We start from the raw sequence: 16,127 nt of genomic DNA on the forward strand, positions 1-16,127 counted from the left end.
CGATGTCGTCACCGAGATCTTTTGGCAAGGCAACATCCTGGTTGTGATTGATCAAGGTTGAGGATAGAGAGCTTCTTTCGCATGCGATTTACATGCTCTAGCATGTATCAGAGGTTATCGAAGATCGTCATCACTCCATTCTAAATATCCACCTTGCATCCATTCTCCAAAAGTTTCCCAATAAAGATGATGTTGTTGTGAAGCCGCGGGGTGTATTATGCTCCGATGAGTATGCGATCTTTGCCTATGATACCCTCGAAGAGGTCAGAACGTTGCTCGCAAATCTACATAGCTGAACCATAACCGAATTTTACCGAGCCTTCAACATGAAATTCCAGCTCGAGGAATTTCTCTTTGCACCCCGTCATGTGGTTACTTGCATCTTTGTGTAGATACTACAACACCATCTGATTTCCGAATAACTTAGGTGTTACTTTCTTCTCATGAAGTAGCACCTTTCGATTGGTTCCACAACCACCATTTGGATGAGATCATAAACTTTGGTCATCAGAAGAGCTGGATGTTCATCTTCCCGCTTCACCAAATTTGCCTTGATTTCCCTCTTGTTAGGCTCTGGACAATCCTTCGCAAAGTGACCCATCTCTTTGCAGTTATTGCACTTGACCTTGGACATATCTGAAGGAAATATGCCCTAGAGGCAATAATAAAGTTGTTATTTATATTTCCTTATATCATGATAAATGTTTATTATTCATGCTAGAATTGTAGTAACCAGAAACTTGATACATGTGTGAATACATAGACAAAACAGAGTGTCCCTAGTATGTCTCTACTTGACTAGCTCGTTAATCAAAGATGGTTAAGTTTCCTGACCATAGACATCTGTTGTCATTTGATGAACGGGATCACATCATTAGAGAATGATGTGATGGACTAGACCCATCCATTAGCTTAGCATAATGATCATTAAGTTTTATTGCTATTGCTTTCTTCATGACTTATACATATTCCTCTAACTATGGGATTATGCAACTCCCGAGTACCGGAGGAACACCTTGTGTGCTATCAAACGTGACAACGTAACTGGGTGATTATAAAAGATGCTCTATAGTTGTCTCCGAAGGTGTTTGTTGGGTTGGCATAGATCAAGATTAGGATTTGTCACTCCGAGTATCGGAGAGGTATCTCTGGGCCCTCTCGGTAATGCACATCACTATAAGCCTTGCAAGCAATGTGACTAATGAGTTAGTTGCGAGATGACGCATTACGGAATGAGTAAAGAGACTTGCCGGTAACAAGATTGAACTAGTTATAATGATACTGACGATCGAATCTCGGGCAAGTAACATACCGATGACAAAGGGAATAACGTATGTTGTCATTGCGGTTTGAACAAGAAAGATCTTCGTAGAATATGTAGGAACCAATATGAGCATCTATGTTCCGCTATTGGTTATTGACCGGAGATGTGTCTCGGTCATGTCTACATAGTTCTCGGAGATGTGTCTCGGTCATGTCTACATAGTTCCGCTATTGGTTCGCATGCTTAATGTTCGATGATGATTTTTATTATGAGTTATGCGTTTTGGTGAACGAAGATTGTTCGAAGTCCCGGATGAGATCACGGGCATGATAAGGAGTCTCTAAATAGTCAAGAGGTAAAGATTGACATATTGGACGCTAGTATTTGAACACCGAAATGGTTTCGGGACGTTTCAGATATTTATCGGAGTACCGAGGGGTTACCGACCCCCCCCCGTGGGGGGGGGGGGTGGAAGTAATGGGCCTACATGGGCCATATGGGAGAGGGGAGGCAGCCCACAAAGGGGTGGCCGCGCCCCCTCCCATAGGGAGTCCGAATTGCCCAAGGGGAGGGGGCGCTGAAGGAAATATGCCCTAGAGGCAATAATAAAGTTATTATTTATTTCCTTATATCATGATAAATGTTTATTATTCGTGCTAGAATTGTATTAGCCGGAAACATAATACATGTGTGAATACATAGACAAACAGAGTGTCACTAGTATGCCTCTGCTTGACTAGCTTGTTAATCAAAGATGGTTATGTTTCCTAACCATGGACAAAGAGTTGTCATTTGATTAACGGGATCACATCATTAGTTGAATGATCTGATTGACATGACCCATTCCATTAGCTTAGCGCCCGATCGTTTAGTATGTTGCTATTGCTTTCTTCATGACTTATACATGTTCCTATGACTATGAGATTATGCAACTCCCGTTTACCGGAGGAACACTTTGTGTGCTACCAAACGTCACAACGTAACTGGGTGATTATAAAGGAGCTCTACAGGTGTCTCCAAAGGTAGATGTTGGGTTGGCGTATTTCGAGATTAGGATTTGTCACTCCGATTGTCGGAGAGGTATCTCTGGGCCCTCTCGGTAATGCACATCACATAAGCCTTGCAAGCATTGCAGCCAATGAGTTAGTTGCGAGATGATGTATTACGGAACGAGTAAAGAGACTTGGCGGTAACGAGATTGAACTAGGTATTGGATACCGACGATCGAATCTCGGGCAAGTAACATACCGATGACAAAGGGAACAACGTATGTTGTTATGCGGTCTGACCGATAAAGATCTTCGTAGAATATGTAGGAGCCAATATGGGCATCTAGGTCCCGCTATTGGTTATTGACCGGAGATGTGTCTCACTCATGTCTGCATTATTCTCGAACCGTAGGGTCCGCACGCTTAACGTTACGATGATAGTTATTATGAGTTTATGCATTTTGATGTACCGAAGTTAGTTCGGAGTCCCGGATGTGATCACGGACATGACGAGGAGTCTCGAAATGGTCGAGACATAAAGATTGATATATTGGAAGCCTATGTTTGGATATCGGAAGTGTTCCGGGTGAAATCGGTATTTTACCGGAGTACCGGGAGGTTACCGGAACCCCCCGGGAGCTGTATGGGCCTTAGTGGGCTTTAGTGGAAAGGAGAGGGGGCAGCCCAAGATGGGCCGCGCGCCTCCCCCCTCCCCTAGTCCTATTAGGACAAGGAGAGGTAGCCGGGCCCCCTCTCTCGCTTTCCCCCTCAGCGAATCCTATTCCAACTAGGATTGGGGGCAGGAATCCTACTCCCAGAGGGAGTAGGACTCCCTTGGCGCGCCCTCCTTGGCCGGCCGGCCCCCTCCCCTTGGCTCCTTTATATACGGAGGCAGGGGGCACCCCTAGACACACAAGTTGATCATTGAGATCGTTCCTTAGCCGTGTGCGGTGCCCCCTGCCACCATATTCCACCTCGATCATATTGTAGCGGTGCTTAGGCGAAGCCCTGCGATGGTAGAACATCAAGATCGTCACCACGCCGTCGTGCTGACGGAACTCCTCCCCGACGCTTTGTTGGATCGGAGCCCGGGGATCGTCATCGAGCTGTACGTGTGCTAAGAACTCGGAGGTGCCGGAGTAACGGTGCTTGGATCGGTCGGATCGGGAAGACGTACGACTACTTCCTCTACGTTGTGTCAACGCTTCCGCAGTCGGTCTGCGTGGGTACGTAGACAACACTCTCCCCTCTCGTTGTTGTGCATCACCATGATCTTGCGTGTGCGTAGGAATTTTTTTGAAATTACTACGTTCCCCAACAGTGGCATCCGAGCCTAGGTTTTATGGTTTGATGTTATATGCACAAGTAGAACACAAGTGAGTTGTGGACGATATAAGTCATACTGCCTACCAGTATGTCATACTTTGGTTCGGCGGTATTGTTGGACGAGACGACCTGGACCAACATTACGCGTACGCTTACACGAGACCGGTTTCCCCGACGTGCTTTGCACATAGGTGGCTTGCGGGCGACTGTCTCTCCAACTTTAGTTGAACCGAGTATGGCTACGCCCGGTCCTTGCGAAGGTTAAAACGGAGTCAAATTGACAAACTATCGTTGTGGTTTTGATACGTAGGTGAGATTGGTTCTTGCTTAAGCCCGTAGCAGCCACGTAAAACTTGCAAAAACAAAGTAGAGGACGTCTAACTTGTTTTTGCAGGGCATGTTGTGATGTGATATGGTCAAGGCATGATGATGAATTTTATTGTATGAGATGATCATTTTTTGTAACCGACTTATTGGCAACCGGCAGGAGCCATATGGTTGTCGCTTTATTGTATGCAATGCAATCGCGATGTAATGCTTTACTTTATCACTAAGCGGTAGCGATAGTCGTGGAAGCATAAGATTGGCGAGACGACAACGATGCTACAATTGAGATCAAGGTGTCGCGCCGGTGACAATGGTGATCATGACGGTGCTTCGGAGATGGAGATCACAAGCACAAGATGATGATGGCCATATCATATCACTTATATTGATTGCATGTGATGTTTATCTTTTTATGCATCATATCTTGCTTTGATTGATGGTAGCATTATAAGATGATCTCTCACTAAATTATCAAGAAGTGTTCTCCCTGAGTATGCACCGTTGCCAAAGTTCGTCGTGCCCAGACACCACGTGATGATCGGGTGTGATAAGCTCTACATCCATCTACAACGGGTGCAAGCCAGTTTTGCACACGCAGAATACTCAAGTTAAACTTGACGAGCCTAACATATGCAGATATGGCCTCGGAACAAGGAGACCGAAAGGTCGAGCTTGAATCATATAGTAGATATGATCAACATAACGATGTTCACCATTGAAAACTACTCCATCTCACGTGATGATCGGTTATGGTTTAGTTGATTTGGATCACGTGATCACTTCGAGGATTAGAGGGATGTCTATCTAAGTGGGAGTTCTTAAATAATATGATTAAATTGAACTTAAATTTATCATGAACTTAGTCCTGGTAGTATTTTGCAAATCATGTTGTAGATCAATAGCTCGCGTTGTTGCTTCCCTGTGTTTATTTTGATATGTTCCTAGAGAAAATTGTGTTGAAAGATGTTAGTAGCAATGATGCGGATTGGATCCGTGATCTGAGGTTTATCCTCATTGTTGCATAGAAGAATTATGTCCTTGATGCACCGCTAGGTGACAGACCTATTGCAGGAGCAGATGCAGACGTTATGAACGTTTGGCTAGCTCAATATGATGACTACTTGATAGTTTAGTGCACCATGCTTAATGGCTTAGAATCGGAACTTCAAAGACGTTTTGAACGTCATGGAACATATGAGATGTTCCAGGAGTTGAAGTTAATATTTCAAGCAAATACCCGAGTTGAGAGATATGAAGTCTCCAACAAGTTCTATAGCTAAAAGATGGAGGAGAATCGCTCAACTAGTGAGCATGTGCCCAGATTGTTTGAGTACTACAATCGCTTGAATCAAGTGGAGTTAATCTTCCAGATAAGATAGTGATTGACAGAATTCTCTAGTCACCATCACTAAGTTAGTAGAACTTCGTGATGAACTATAATATGCAAGGGATAACGGAAACAACTCCCAAGCTCTTCGTGATGCTGAAATCAACGAAGGTAGAAATCAAGAAAAACATCAAGTGTTGATGGTTGACAAGACCACTAGTTTCAAGAAAAGGGCAAAGGGAAGAAGGGGAACTTCAAGAAGAACGGCAAGCAAGTTGCTGCTCAAGTGAAGAAGCCCAAGTCTGATCCTAAGCCTGAGACTAAGTGCTTCTACTGCAAAGGGACTGGTCGCTGGAAGCAGAACTACCCCAAGTGATTGGCGGATAAGAAGGATGGCAAAGTGAACATAAGTATATTTGATATACATGTTATTGATGTGTACTTTACTAGTGTTTATAGCAACTCCTCAGTATTTGATACTAGTTTAGTTGCTAAGATTAGTAACTCGAAACGGGAGTTGCAGAATAAACAGAGACTAGTTAAGGGTGAAGTGACGATGTGTGTTGGAAGTGGTTCCAAAATTGATATGATCATCATCGCACACTCCCTATAATTTCGGGATTAGTGTTGAACCTAAATAAGTGTTATTTGGTGTTTGCGTTGAGCATGAATATGATTTGATCATGTTTATTGTAATACGGTTATTCATTTAAGTAAGAGAATAAATTGTTGTTCTGTTTACATGAATAAAACCTTATATGGTTACACACCCAATGAAAATAGTTCGTTGGATCTCGATCGTAGTGATACACATAATCATAATATTGAAACCAAAAGATGCAAAGTTAATAATGATAGTGCGACTTATTTGTGGCACTGCCGTTTAGGTCATATTGGTGTAAAGCGCATGCAGAAACTCCATGCTGATGGGCTTTTGGAATCACTTGATTATGAATCAGTTGATGTTTACGAACCATGCCTCATGGGCAAGATGACTAAGACTCTGTTCTTCGGAACAATGGAGCGAGCAACAGATTTGTTGGAAATCATACATACTGATGTATGTGGTCCGATGAATATTGAGGCTCGCGACAAGTATCATTATTTTCTAATCTTCACAGATGATTTGAGCAGATATGAGTATATCTACTTGATGAAACATAAGTCTGAAACATTTAAACAGTTCAAAGAATTTCAGAGTGAAGTGGAAAATCATAGTGACAATAAAAATAAAAGTTTCTACGATATGATCGCAGAGGTAAAATATTTGAGTTACGAGTTTGGCCTTCAATTAAAAAACAATGTGAAATAGTTTCACTACTCACGCCACCTGGAACACCATAGTGTAATGGTGTGTCCGAACGTCATAACCGTACTTTATTAGATATAGTCCGATCTATGATGTCTCTTACCGATCTACCACTATCGTTTTGGGGTTATGCATTAGAGACAGCTGCATTCACGTTAAAATAGGGCACCATCTAAATCCGTTGAGACGACACCGTGTGAACTATGGTTTGGCAAGAAACCTAAGCTGTCGTTTCTTAAAGTTTGGAGTTGCGATGCTTATGTGAAAAAGTTTCATCTCGATAAGCTCAAACTCAAGTCGGAGAAATATGTCTTCATGGGATACCCAAAGGAGACAGTTGGGTACACCTTCTATCACAGATCCGAAGGCAAGACATTCGTTGCTAAGAATGGATCCTTTCTAGAGAAGGAGTTTCTCTCGAAAGAAGTGAGTGGGAGGAAAGTAGAAAACTTGATAAGGTAATTGTACCTTCTCCCTTATTGGAAAGTAGTTCATCACAAAAATCTGTTCTTGTGACTACTACACCAATTAGTGAGGAAGCTAATGATGATGATCATGTAACTTCAGATCAAGTTACTACCGAATCTCGTAGGTAAACCAGAGTGAGATCCGCACCAGAGTGGTACTGTAATCTTGTTCTGGAAGTCATGTTACTAGACCATGATGAACTTGCGAACTATGAGGAAGCGATGATGAGCCCAGATTCGGCGAAATGGTTTGAGGCCATGAAATCTGAGATATGGTCCATGTATGAGAACAAAGTTTGGACTTTGGTTGACTTGCCCGATGATCGGCAAGCAATTGAGAATAAATGGATCTTCAAGAGGAAGACGGACGCTGATAGTAGTGTTACTGTCTACAAAGCTAGAATTGTCGCAAAAGGTTTTCGACAAGTTCAAGGTGTTGACTACGATGAGAGTTTCTCACTCGTATCTGTGCTTGAGTCTGTCCGAATCATGTTAGTAATTGCCGCATTTTATGAAGTCTGGCAAATGGATAAACAAAACTGCATTCCTTAATGGATTTATTAAAGAAGAGTTGTATATGATGCAACCAGAAGGTTTTGTCAATCCGAAAGATGCTAACAAAATGTGCAAGCTCCAGCGATCCATCTGTGGACTGGTGCAAGCATCTCGGAGTTGGAATATACGCTTTAATGAGTTGATCAAAGCATATAGTTTTATACACACTTGCGGTGAAGCCTGTATTTACAAGAAAGTGAGTGGGAGCACTACAACATTTCTGATAAGTATATGTGAATGACATATTGTTGATCGGAAATAATGAAGAATTATTCTGTAAAGCATAAAGGAGTGTTTGAAAGGAGTTTTTCAAAGAAAGACTTCGGTGAAGCTGCTTACATATTGAGCTTCAAGATCTATAGAGATAGATCAAGACGCTTGATAAGTTTTTTCAAAGAGTACATACCTTGACAAGATTTTGAAGTAGTTCAAAATGGAGCAGTCAAAGAAAGAGTTCTTGCCTGTATTACAAGGTGTGAAGTTGAGTAAGACTCAAAACCCGACCACGGCAGAAGATAGAAAGAGAATGAAAGTCATTCCCTATGCCTTGGCCATAGGTTCTATAAAGTATGTCATGCTGTGAACCAGATCTACCCTGCACTGATTTGGCAAGGGAGTACAATAGTGATCTAGGAGTAGATCACTGGACAGCGGTCAGAATTATCCTTAATGAAATAAGGATATTGAAAGTGCGTTATATCGACTAGAGGGGGGGTGAATAGGCGATTTTTATGAAAGTCTTCAAAACGTGGAAGTTATGAAGACAAACAGAGTGGATAAGCCTATCACTATGCAGCGGAAGTTAGATTACACAAGGCAAGCCATAGTCAAGTATACAATATAGTGAAAGCACAGTGACAAACAGCTTCAGTGTAATGAGGATCAGGTAGGAAGAAGTTATGAAGCCAAACAGATCATATAGTCAAGTTGTGAAGACAAAAGATAAAGCAAGCATGCAATGGCTTCACAATGTGTACTGGTAAGTAAAGGGAGGTGAAGATGAAACCAGTGACACGCTGAAGACAATGATTTGTTGGACCAGTTCCAGTTGCTGTGACAACTGTACGTCTGGTTGGAGCGGCTAGGTATTTAAACCAAAGGACACACAGTCCCGGACACCCAGTCCTGAACACGCAGCTCAGGACACCCAGTCCTCACCGTTTTCTCCTTGAGCTAAGGTCACACACACCTCGCCCAATCACTCTGGTAAGTCTTCAAGGTAGACTCCCAAACCTTCACAGACTTTGTTCACCGGCGATCCACAATTTCTCTTGGATGCTCAGAACGCGACGCCTAACCGGCTGGAGGATGCACAGTCCTCAAGTGTAATAAATCTTCAGATCACTCAGACAAGAAGACTTAAGTGATGCCCAATTACTCTGGCTTTGGGTGGTTAGGGATTTTCTCCTCGCTAGGGATTTTCTCTCAAAGGCTTCGAGGTGGGTTGCTCTCAAACGACAAAAGCCGTGCACTGAAATCTGAGCAGCCAACCGTTTATGGTTGTAGGGGTGGACTATTTATAGCCACTTGGCAACCCGACCTGATTTGTCCGAAATGACCCTGGGTCACTAAGGAACTGACACGTGTACCAACGGTCGAATTTCGAACTCACACGGCAACTTTACTTGGGCTACAAGTAAAGCTGACTTGTCTGACTCTGGACAAGATTTTCTCTCATTGTCTTCACTCGAAGACATAGGATTTGAATTAGGCATCACTTCAGTCATCCTGACTGGTTCTCTTGGACCCCACTTAACAGTACGGTGGTTCCTATGACACAACATGAATGAAGTAAAACTACGAAGGATCTAAGTCTTCGAGTTCCATAAGCTTCATGGGGAGTCTTCACATGTCATTGTCTTCGACATGAATGTCTTCATAAACCACCATTGTCTTCAATGTCTTCGTACATTTTTAGGGGTCATCTCTGGTAGCTAAACCGAATCAATGAGGGACTTCTACCTGTGTTATCCTGCAATTCTCACAAACACATTAGTCCCTCAACTAGGTTTGTCGTCAATACTCCAAAACCAACTAGGGGTGGCACTAGATGCACTTACAATCTCCCCCTTTTTGGTGATTGATGACAAACTAGTTGAAGTTTTCAACGGGGAATATAATTTGTGAAATTGTAAAGGAATTGTCTTCATAAGCTGCAAGGGCTCCCCCTGAAGATGTGCATATAAGTAATTTGCTTCTGGAACGCAAATGCACATGGCAGGTTGTACTTGTGGGAATCCACTTCAACTTATGATGACAATCCACCATGCATGTAAAGGTATATGAAGAGAATGACATGCATAATGAAAAATGGACGTCTGCGAAATGATATAAGTGCGGAAATTATCGTCGTACATGCGGAATTTATCTTCGCAAAAACATAGTGACAAACAAGTAGCAGACGACCATCAAGTTTAAGTGTTACAACTCAAAGAACCAAATGTAGCAAAACGAGAGTTGTAAGCACGAAGCAAAATGCAAAATATAAAGCACCCGCCCATATTATTGACCCGCTTGAAGACTATAAACATCATATGCTTCTCCCCCTTTTGTCAGTGATGACCAAAAAGGTTTGTAGACATAGAGTTTTCTACGCGTTCCCAGGCGCAGCAGGGTCGGCGGAGGCGTTTGGTGGTGCTGACGAGCTTGGTGCAGGGTCGACGCGCGCTGAAGAAGGTGGTGGTGATGTAGCGTCGTCTTCTTCCTCAATGATTCTGCCAGTCACGGTGGCAGCAGAGGAAGAGAACTCTGAATCTTCAAGCGACGGAGTTCCGCGCAGCACAGCTCTTCTGGGGGGTATGGAGTCAAACTTGAATCTCTCTCTGAAGCCATCCTCTTGAAGTTCAGCTTCAGTGCACATCATGGTGAGGCCCTTCCAAGTGCGGCGACAGGTTTCATGTGCGACAAAGGCATTCTTGGTGGCCAGATTTCTGATGCGATTGACGTCTTGCATGATACTGTGCATCTGCCTTTTGAGCCAGTCGTGATGCCTATCTTGCTTTTGGTGAAGAGCCACAAGAAGTTCACGATCATTGAGTGTACGAGCGCGTTTCTTGGGTCTCTGTGCAGCTGTGCTGTCAGTGGCTTCAGTTGATGCAGGGGCACGTGTGGTGCCAGCCATTGGATATACTCTGGAGATGGCTTCAACACCTTCATCATTCTGAGTGAAGCTCTGGTGTTCTGCATTCTGAAGACTTAATGGCTGCTTGGCAGGCTCAGGATATATTGCTTCAGCAGAGGTGTCCACATCAGGTAAGAAGATTCTATGGTTGTGGGCAGAGGGCTGATAGGAGATAGCAGAGTGGAGCTTGATTAGCCTCATAACCCATGGAGCATAAATCTTCAAACCAAAGAGATCTGAGCCAGACGCTGCAAGTTGGCGTATAAAGAGATCCTGGGCGTTGAAGCATTTGCCGTGCAAGATACAGAAGATGAGAGTCTTCATGGCACCTTCAACCTTGGCATATGGAGAGTGCCCCTTAATGGGCCATAGAGTCCGCCTGACGATGTGATATATAGTTCTGGGCAGGTACTCTAAGTCTTCAACAAAGAACTCAGTTGGATAAGGTGCATCCAGAGGCAAGGGCTTCATCATTGAGAGCATCTGACTCATATTTGGCTCAGGTTGCTGGAATATGCTCTCAATTGCTTCAGCATGGAGTTGGCAGCCTTCTTCGAAGAGTTCGCCAGGAGTGGGTAGTCCGGTAAGCTCAATGATATCGAATGCATTGGCTTCATGATGGACATTGCCGGTCATCCACTCCAGGACCCAAGTCTTTGGATCTCTGTTGTAGCCTTTGATATGCAATGTGGCATAGAACTGGAGCAGAAGCTCTTCATTCCAGTGCTCTTCATCTATGATAAACGGCAGCAGACCAACTTGCTTGAAGCAATCAAGTGCTTCTTCCAGACCGGGCAGACCAGCAACAGCTTCAACCTCAAGGCGCTGGTGAGGAAGATACGGCCTTGGTTGTATAGAACACAGGAGTAGTAGCTGCGCTGTGGGTAGCTCCAGAACCTATCTGATACAATCTGTTCCCGTGAATAAGGGTTCTCGGAGCTGTTGAAGAAGGTGTTGTCTTCCCTGAAGCTATTGACATTAAAGGAGCCAGGAGCTGATGCAGGACCTGGGAACCTTGGCAGTCGTGGGATTGGCTTCTGGACCTGGGGCCTGTGCGCAACATGATAGTTGTACTGTGGACCGGCAGCAGACTCAGGCACAGAAGGTTTAGATGCAGTAGCTTCAGTAGCTGTTGGTTGGTCGGGCTCCACAATTGGTTCAGTGTTGGTTGTGGCAGCCGCAATGTTTTCAGCCTCAACACGTGTAGTGAGAGGGACGGATTCAGGTACGTTCTCCTTGAGAACTTCTTCTTGTTGGTGCGGGGGAGATTGAGCTTGAGGTTCTTCTTCATGCTCTTCTTCATGTTCTTCGGCTGATGCAGTCGGAATGTCGTCAGCAGCCTGAGCCCTTGGCCCTTTGCGAAGCCTACGGAATGCAGGCGACGCCGGTAGAGTTGCAGTGGGCTGGGGCTCATTCTCTTCCTCCCGCGGGCGATCTACCCACGATGCATCTTGGGTGATTGGCGTCAATGGACGACCAATGCTGATCATTTCGCTTGTTTCAAGCTGAGGAAGGGCTGCATCACCTTGTACATTGTCTTGGAGACCAATGTCTTCAGCGGCATTGGGGTCGGCTGCTGGAATGTCTTTAGCGTGCGAAGCCTCTGTGAAAGCAGGCTCATGCACGGTCAGCTGACGATCTTCGTCAGGATAGCGGACGGAGAGGGGTTCGACTATCAGGGGCTCTGTGGGAGCAGCCCGAGATTTCTTGGTCTTGCGCTTCTTGATGGTGGGGTCAGAAGGAGAGGCTTCAGGGTGTTTCCTCTTCCTTGCTTCAGCTTCGGCTGTCCTTGTCTTCTTAAGCTCAGAAGCGGTTGAGCGGTGCTTTGGCTTCGGGCCAGTCTTAGCAGTGGGGAAGACAATCAAAACAGCTTCTTGCCTTGGTGCCTCTTGTTCAGCCACAGTGGGCTTCTTCTTTTTCTTCGCGGCCATCCTGGGGTCGATGCCGGGACGCCCAAGTGCCTTGCGCTTCTCGGCCTCATTGTAGGCCTGCACACAGAGGTCAGCCAAAGTCTTCATTCGCTCACGCGAACCCTGAGCTTCTGCACGTTTCTTCATAAAGTTTTCCTTCAACTCGTGCAGCATGACCTTGAAGTCCTTGACTTCTTGGACGCTGAGCTTGGCCATATTCTGCTTGAACTGAGCCTTTTCAAAATCAATCTTTTTCTTCAGTTCAACAATGCGCTGGGCAATTGCAAGTTCTGAAGCAATAGCGCCTTGGAAGGCAACGCTTAGGCCAATGGGCAGCTGCAGATCATCGAAGCTGATATTGGGTGTATCAAACCACTCATCGATGAAGTTGTGGATGATTGCTGCATCAAACAGAGGCAGATCGTTGAAGATTTCATCCTCCTCCTTGCTCTTGATGAGCTGTTCAAGAGCGTCATTGCCAAGATCTTCGTCACTGGACAGATCAATGGCATCGCTGCGCAGAATGGCAGCAGCTGTGAGCTCTTTGCCAGTGTGTGGCTGAGGCCTCTTGGCTTCTTGGGGCTTGGAGACTCGTGATAAGTCTTCAGACTGCACACTTGCTTCAGGAGGTGCAGTGGCCAATGGCTTCGCTCTGGAGATCTTGGGAGAAGCGGCTGGCTTTGAAGCTTTTGGCTTCTTCTTCGTCTGCTTCGGCTCTGGTGCAGCAGGAGCGTCATCAGACTCAGTGTCTGTTGGAGGGTCGTTCACATCAGTCCCTTGGACTAGAATGCGAGTGATGAGGCCTTCAAGATTGGCATATGGCCCGATGATATTGGGATTTGCGTCACGTGTGCCATTTGCCCTTGGTTTAGAGGGACCAGGGTTGAAGTCCAACCCCCACTCCTTCTTGTTTTGCTTCGCAGAGTTCTGAGCAAATTGGAAGTTGCGCTTGAACAGAGTGTCATCGCGACACCAGAGAAGTGATGACGGATGTGCGTCAGCTGGCTGTGGTCCTCTGACCATGCATGGAAAGAAGCCTTGAGCAATGGCTTCGTCTCTGGACCGGGGTACGAGATTTTTGTACAATGCATCTCCCCATGGTCTCTTGATGGCGCACTTTTCTGCATATTCCTTAGTGACGAAGCGGTATTGGAACCACTGCTCTGCCCAATATCTTCGAATCCATTGGATTCGTGTCTTGTGCTGACCATAGCTCTCTTCAGGATCAGTTTGGTACATTTCTGCCAAGTCATCAGGCAGATCTTTAGACGTTTCACCACGTCTCTGTCTGCCTCCCTTCCTTGCTGGTTTTTCTGCTGCCATGAAGCTTAACTTGGAAGGCTTCAAGAGATTCAAAGTCTTCAAAGGCTTCCTTTTGCTTCACCAACAGGAACTCGCTTCGGGAGAATTGATGTGACGCTGTAAGAACTCACACTTGGAACTGCTAGACGAAGAGAGAGTTGAGGCCGAGCAGTTCGATCCTCCGTGCCCTAACTTGGCGACGGAAGACACCTACGGTGACGGCGGAGAGACCGATGTCCGCAGTCGGCGTGAAAACGGCGTCGGAGAGGTTGCGGCAGTGAAGCACTTCGTCGCCGGCGTCGTTGAGAGTTAGCGGTGGCGCTAGGGTTCATGCGAGGGTGGAAGAAGGGATAATGACCGCAGTGAATCGTGTATTTATAGGGATAGGGGCGGCACTGCGCTATTACTCAGGTGCCCCTGGCGATTCGCATCTGATCAGTACGTGGCCAGCATGCGGTATTGTGGGGGCAGTTCCACATCCCACGCACGCCTTGTTTGTCGGGTGTCGTTCCTACTTCTCCGGATTTCTTGTTGATGTAATAACATTGAAAACGGTTTTAAAGTTTGTCTCTGTGTCTTCTGCTGACAAGGATGCAGTGAAGACATTCGACAGTTTCAATAGAATGCATACGACTTGGAGAGATAGAGTTTGAGGTAGGAAGCATGGAGAGGTTGGGGGTCCGATCACATTCACTTAGTTCAAAAGATTCAAACAAGAAGACATAGCTATAAGTGAATGCTGTAGAGGACAGAACACTAGTATATATATATATAATCATAATTAACGCAGTGAAGATAATCATGAAGACAAATTGAGATTGAAGCCAAACCAAATGTGAAGACATAGCAAATGTAATGTCATGAGTGAAACACTTCAAGCAGAAAATTTGGTGGTGGCGTTACCCACCATATAGGAAGTATTAGACCTAGACACGGCGCACAATTATCGTGGCGCTCCGAAGTCAAATTCCATGTTAATGTATTCATACTTAGAATGTATGTCTTCATTGATTGAAGATATACGTTACTTCGTGTGTTGCACATCTAAGTCATCAACATGCATAAGTGTTAGGATGTGTGCCTGATCACAAGACATTTGAGGATTCCAAGATATTTAGCTCACACCGTAACTTGCAAAATCTCTTCTCATCCAAGGGCTTGGTGAAGATATCTGCCAATTGCTCTTCAGTGTTGACGTGTATGATATCAATGTCTTCCTTTGCAACATGATCTCTGAGAAAATGATGACGAATTTCAATGTGCTTTGTCTTCGAGTGCTGAACTGGGTTGTTGGCGATCTTGATGGCGCTTTCGTTGTCGCAGTAAAGTGGCACTTGCTTCAGATGAATGCCATAATCCTTGAGGGTTTGCTTCATCCATAGAAGCTAAGCGCAGCAGGATCGAGCAGCAATGTATTCATATTCAGCAGTGGAGAGAGATACATAGTTCTGCTTCTTTGAAGACCAACATACAAGTGATCGGCCCAGAAAGTGACATGTGCCTGATGTGGACTTCCGATCAACCTTGTCACCAGCGTAATCAGCATCCGAAAATCCAACCATATCAAACTCTGAGCCCTTTGGATACCATAACCCTAGAGTTGGGGTGTGAGCCAAATATCGAAGAATTCGCTTCACAGCTAAGTGATGCGACTCCTTTGGTGCCGCTTGGAATCGAGCACACATGCAAACACTAAGCATAATATCTGGCCTAGATGCACATAAATAAAGCAAAGAACCAATCATGGAGCGGTATACCTTTTGATCGAACTCTTTACCATTGTCGTCAGGACCCAGATGATGTTTGGCTGGCATTGGTGTTGTGAAGCCTTTGCAGTCTTGCATACCGAACTTCTTTAGGCAATCTTTGAGATACTTCTCTTGAGATATGAAGATGCCATTGCGTTGTTGTCGTATCTGAAGACCGAGGAAGAATTTCAGCTCCCCCATCATAGACATCTGATATTGCTCTTGCATCATATATCCGAACTCCTCACTGTACTTCTGATTGGTGCAGCCGAAGATAATGTCATCCACATATATTTGGCACACAAACAGTTCACCATCATATGGCTTCGTGAAGAGAGTGGGATCTAGGGAACCAGGTATGAAGCCTTTACTCTTCAGGAAGTATTTGAGTGTATCATACCAGGCCCGAGGGGCTTGTTTGAGGCCATATAGTGCCTTATTGAGCTTGTAAACCATGTCAGGATGTTTTGGATCTTCAAACC

This window comes from Triticum urartu, chromosome 2A (assembly GCF_056163025.1).
Source record: "Triticum urartu cultivar PI428250 chromosome 2A, HENAU_Tu73, whole genome shotgun sequence".
NCBI classification, from domain to species: Eukaryota; Viridiplantae; Streptophyta; class Magnoliopsida; order Poales; family Poaceae; genus Triticum; species Triticum urartu.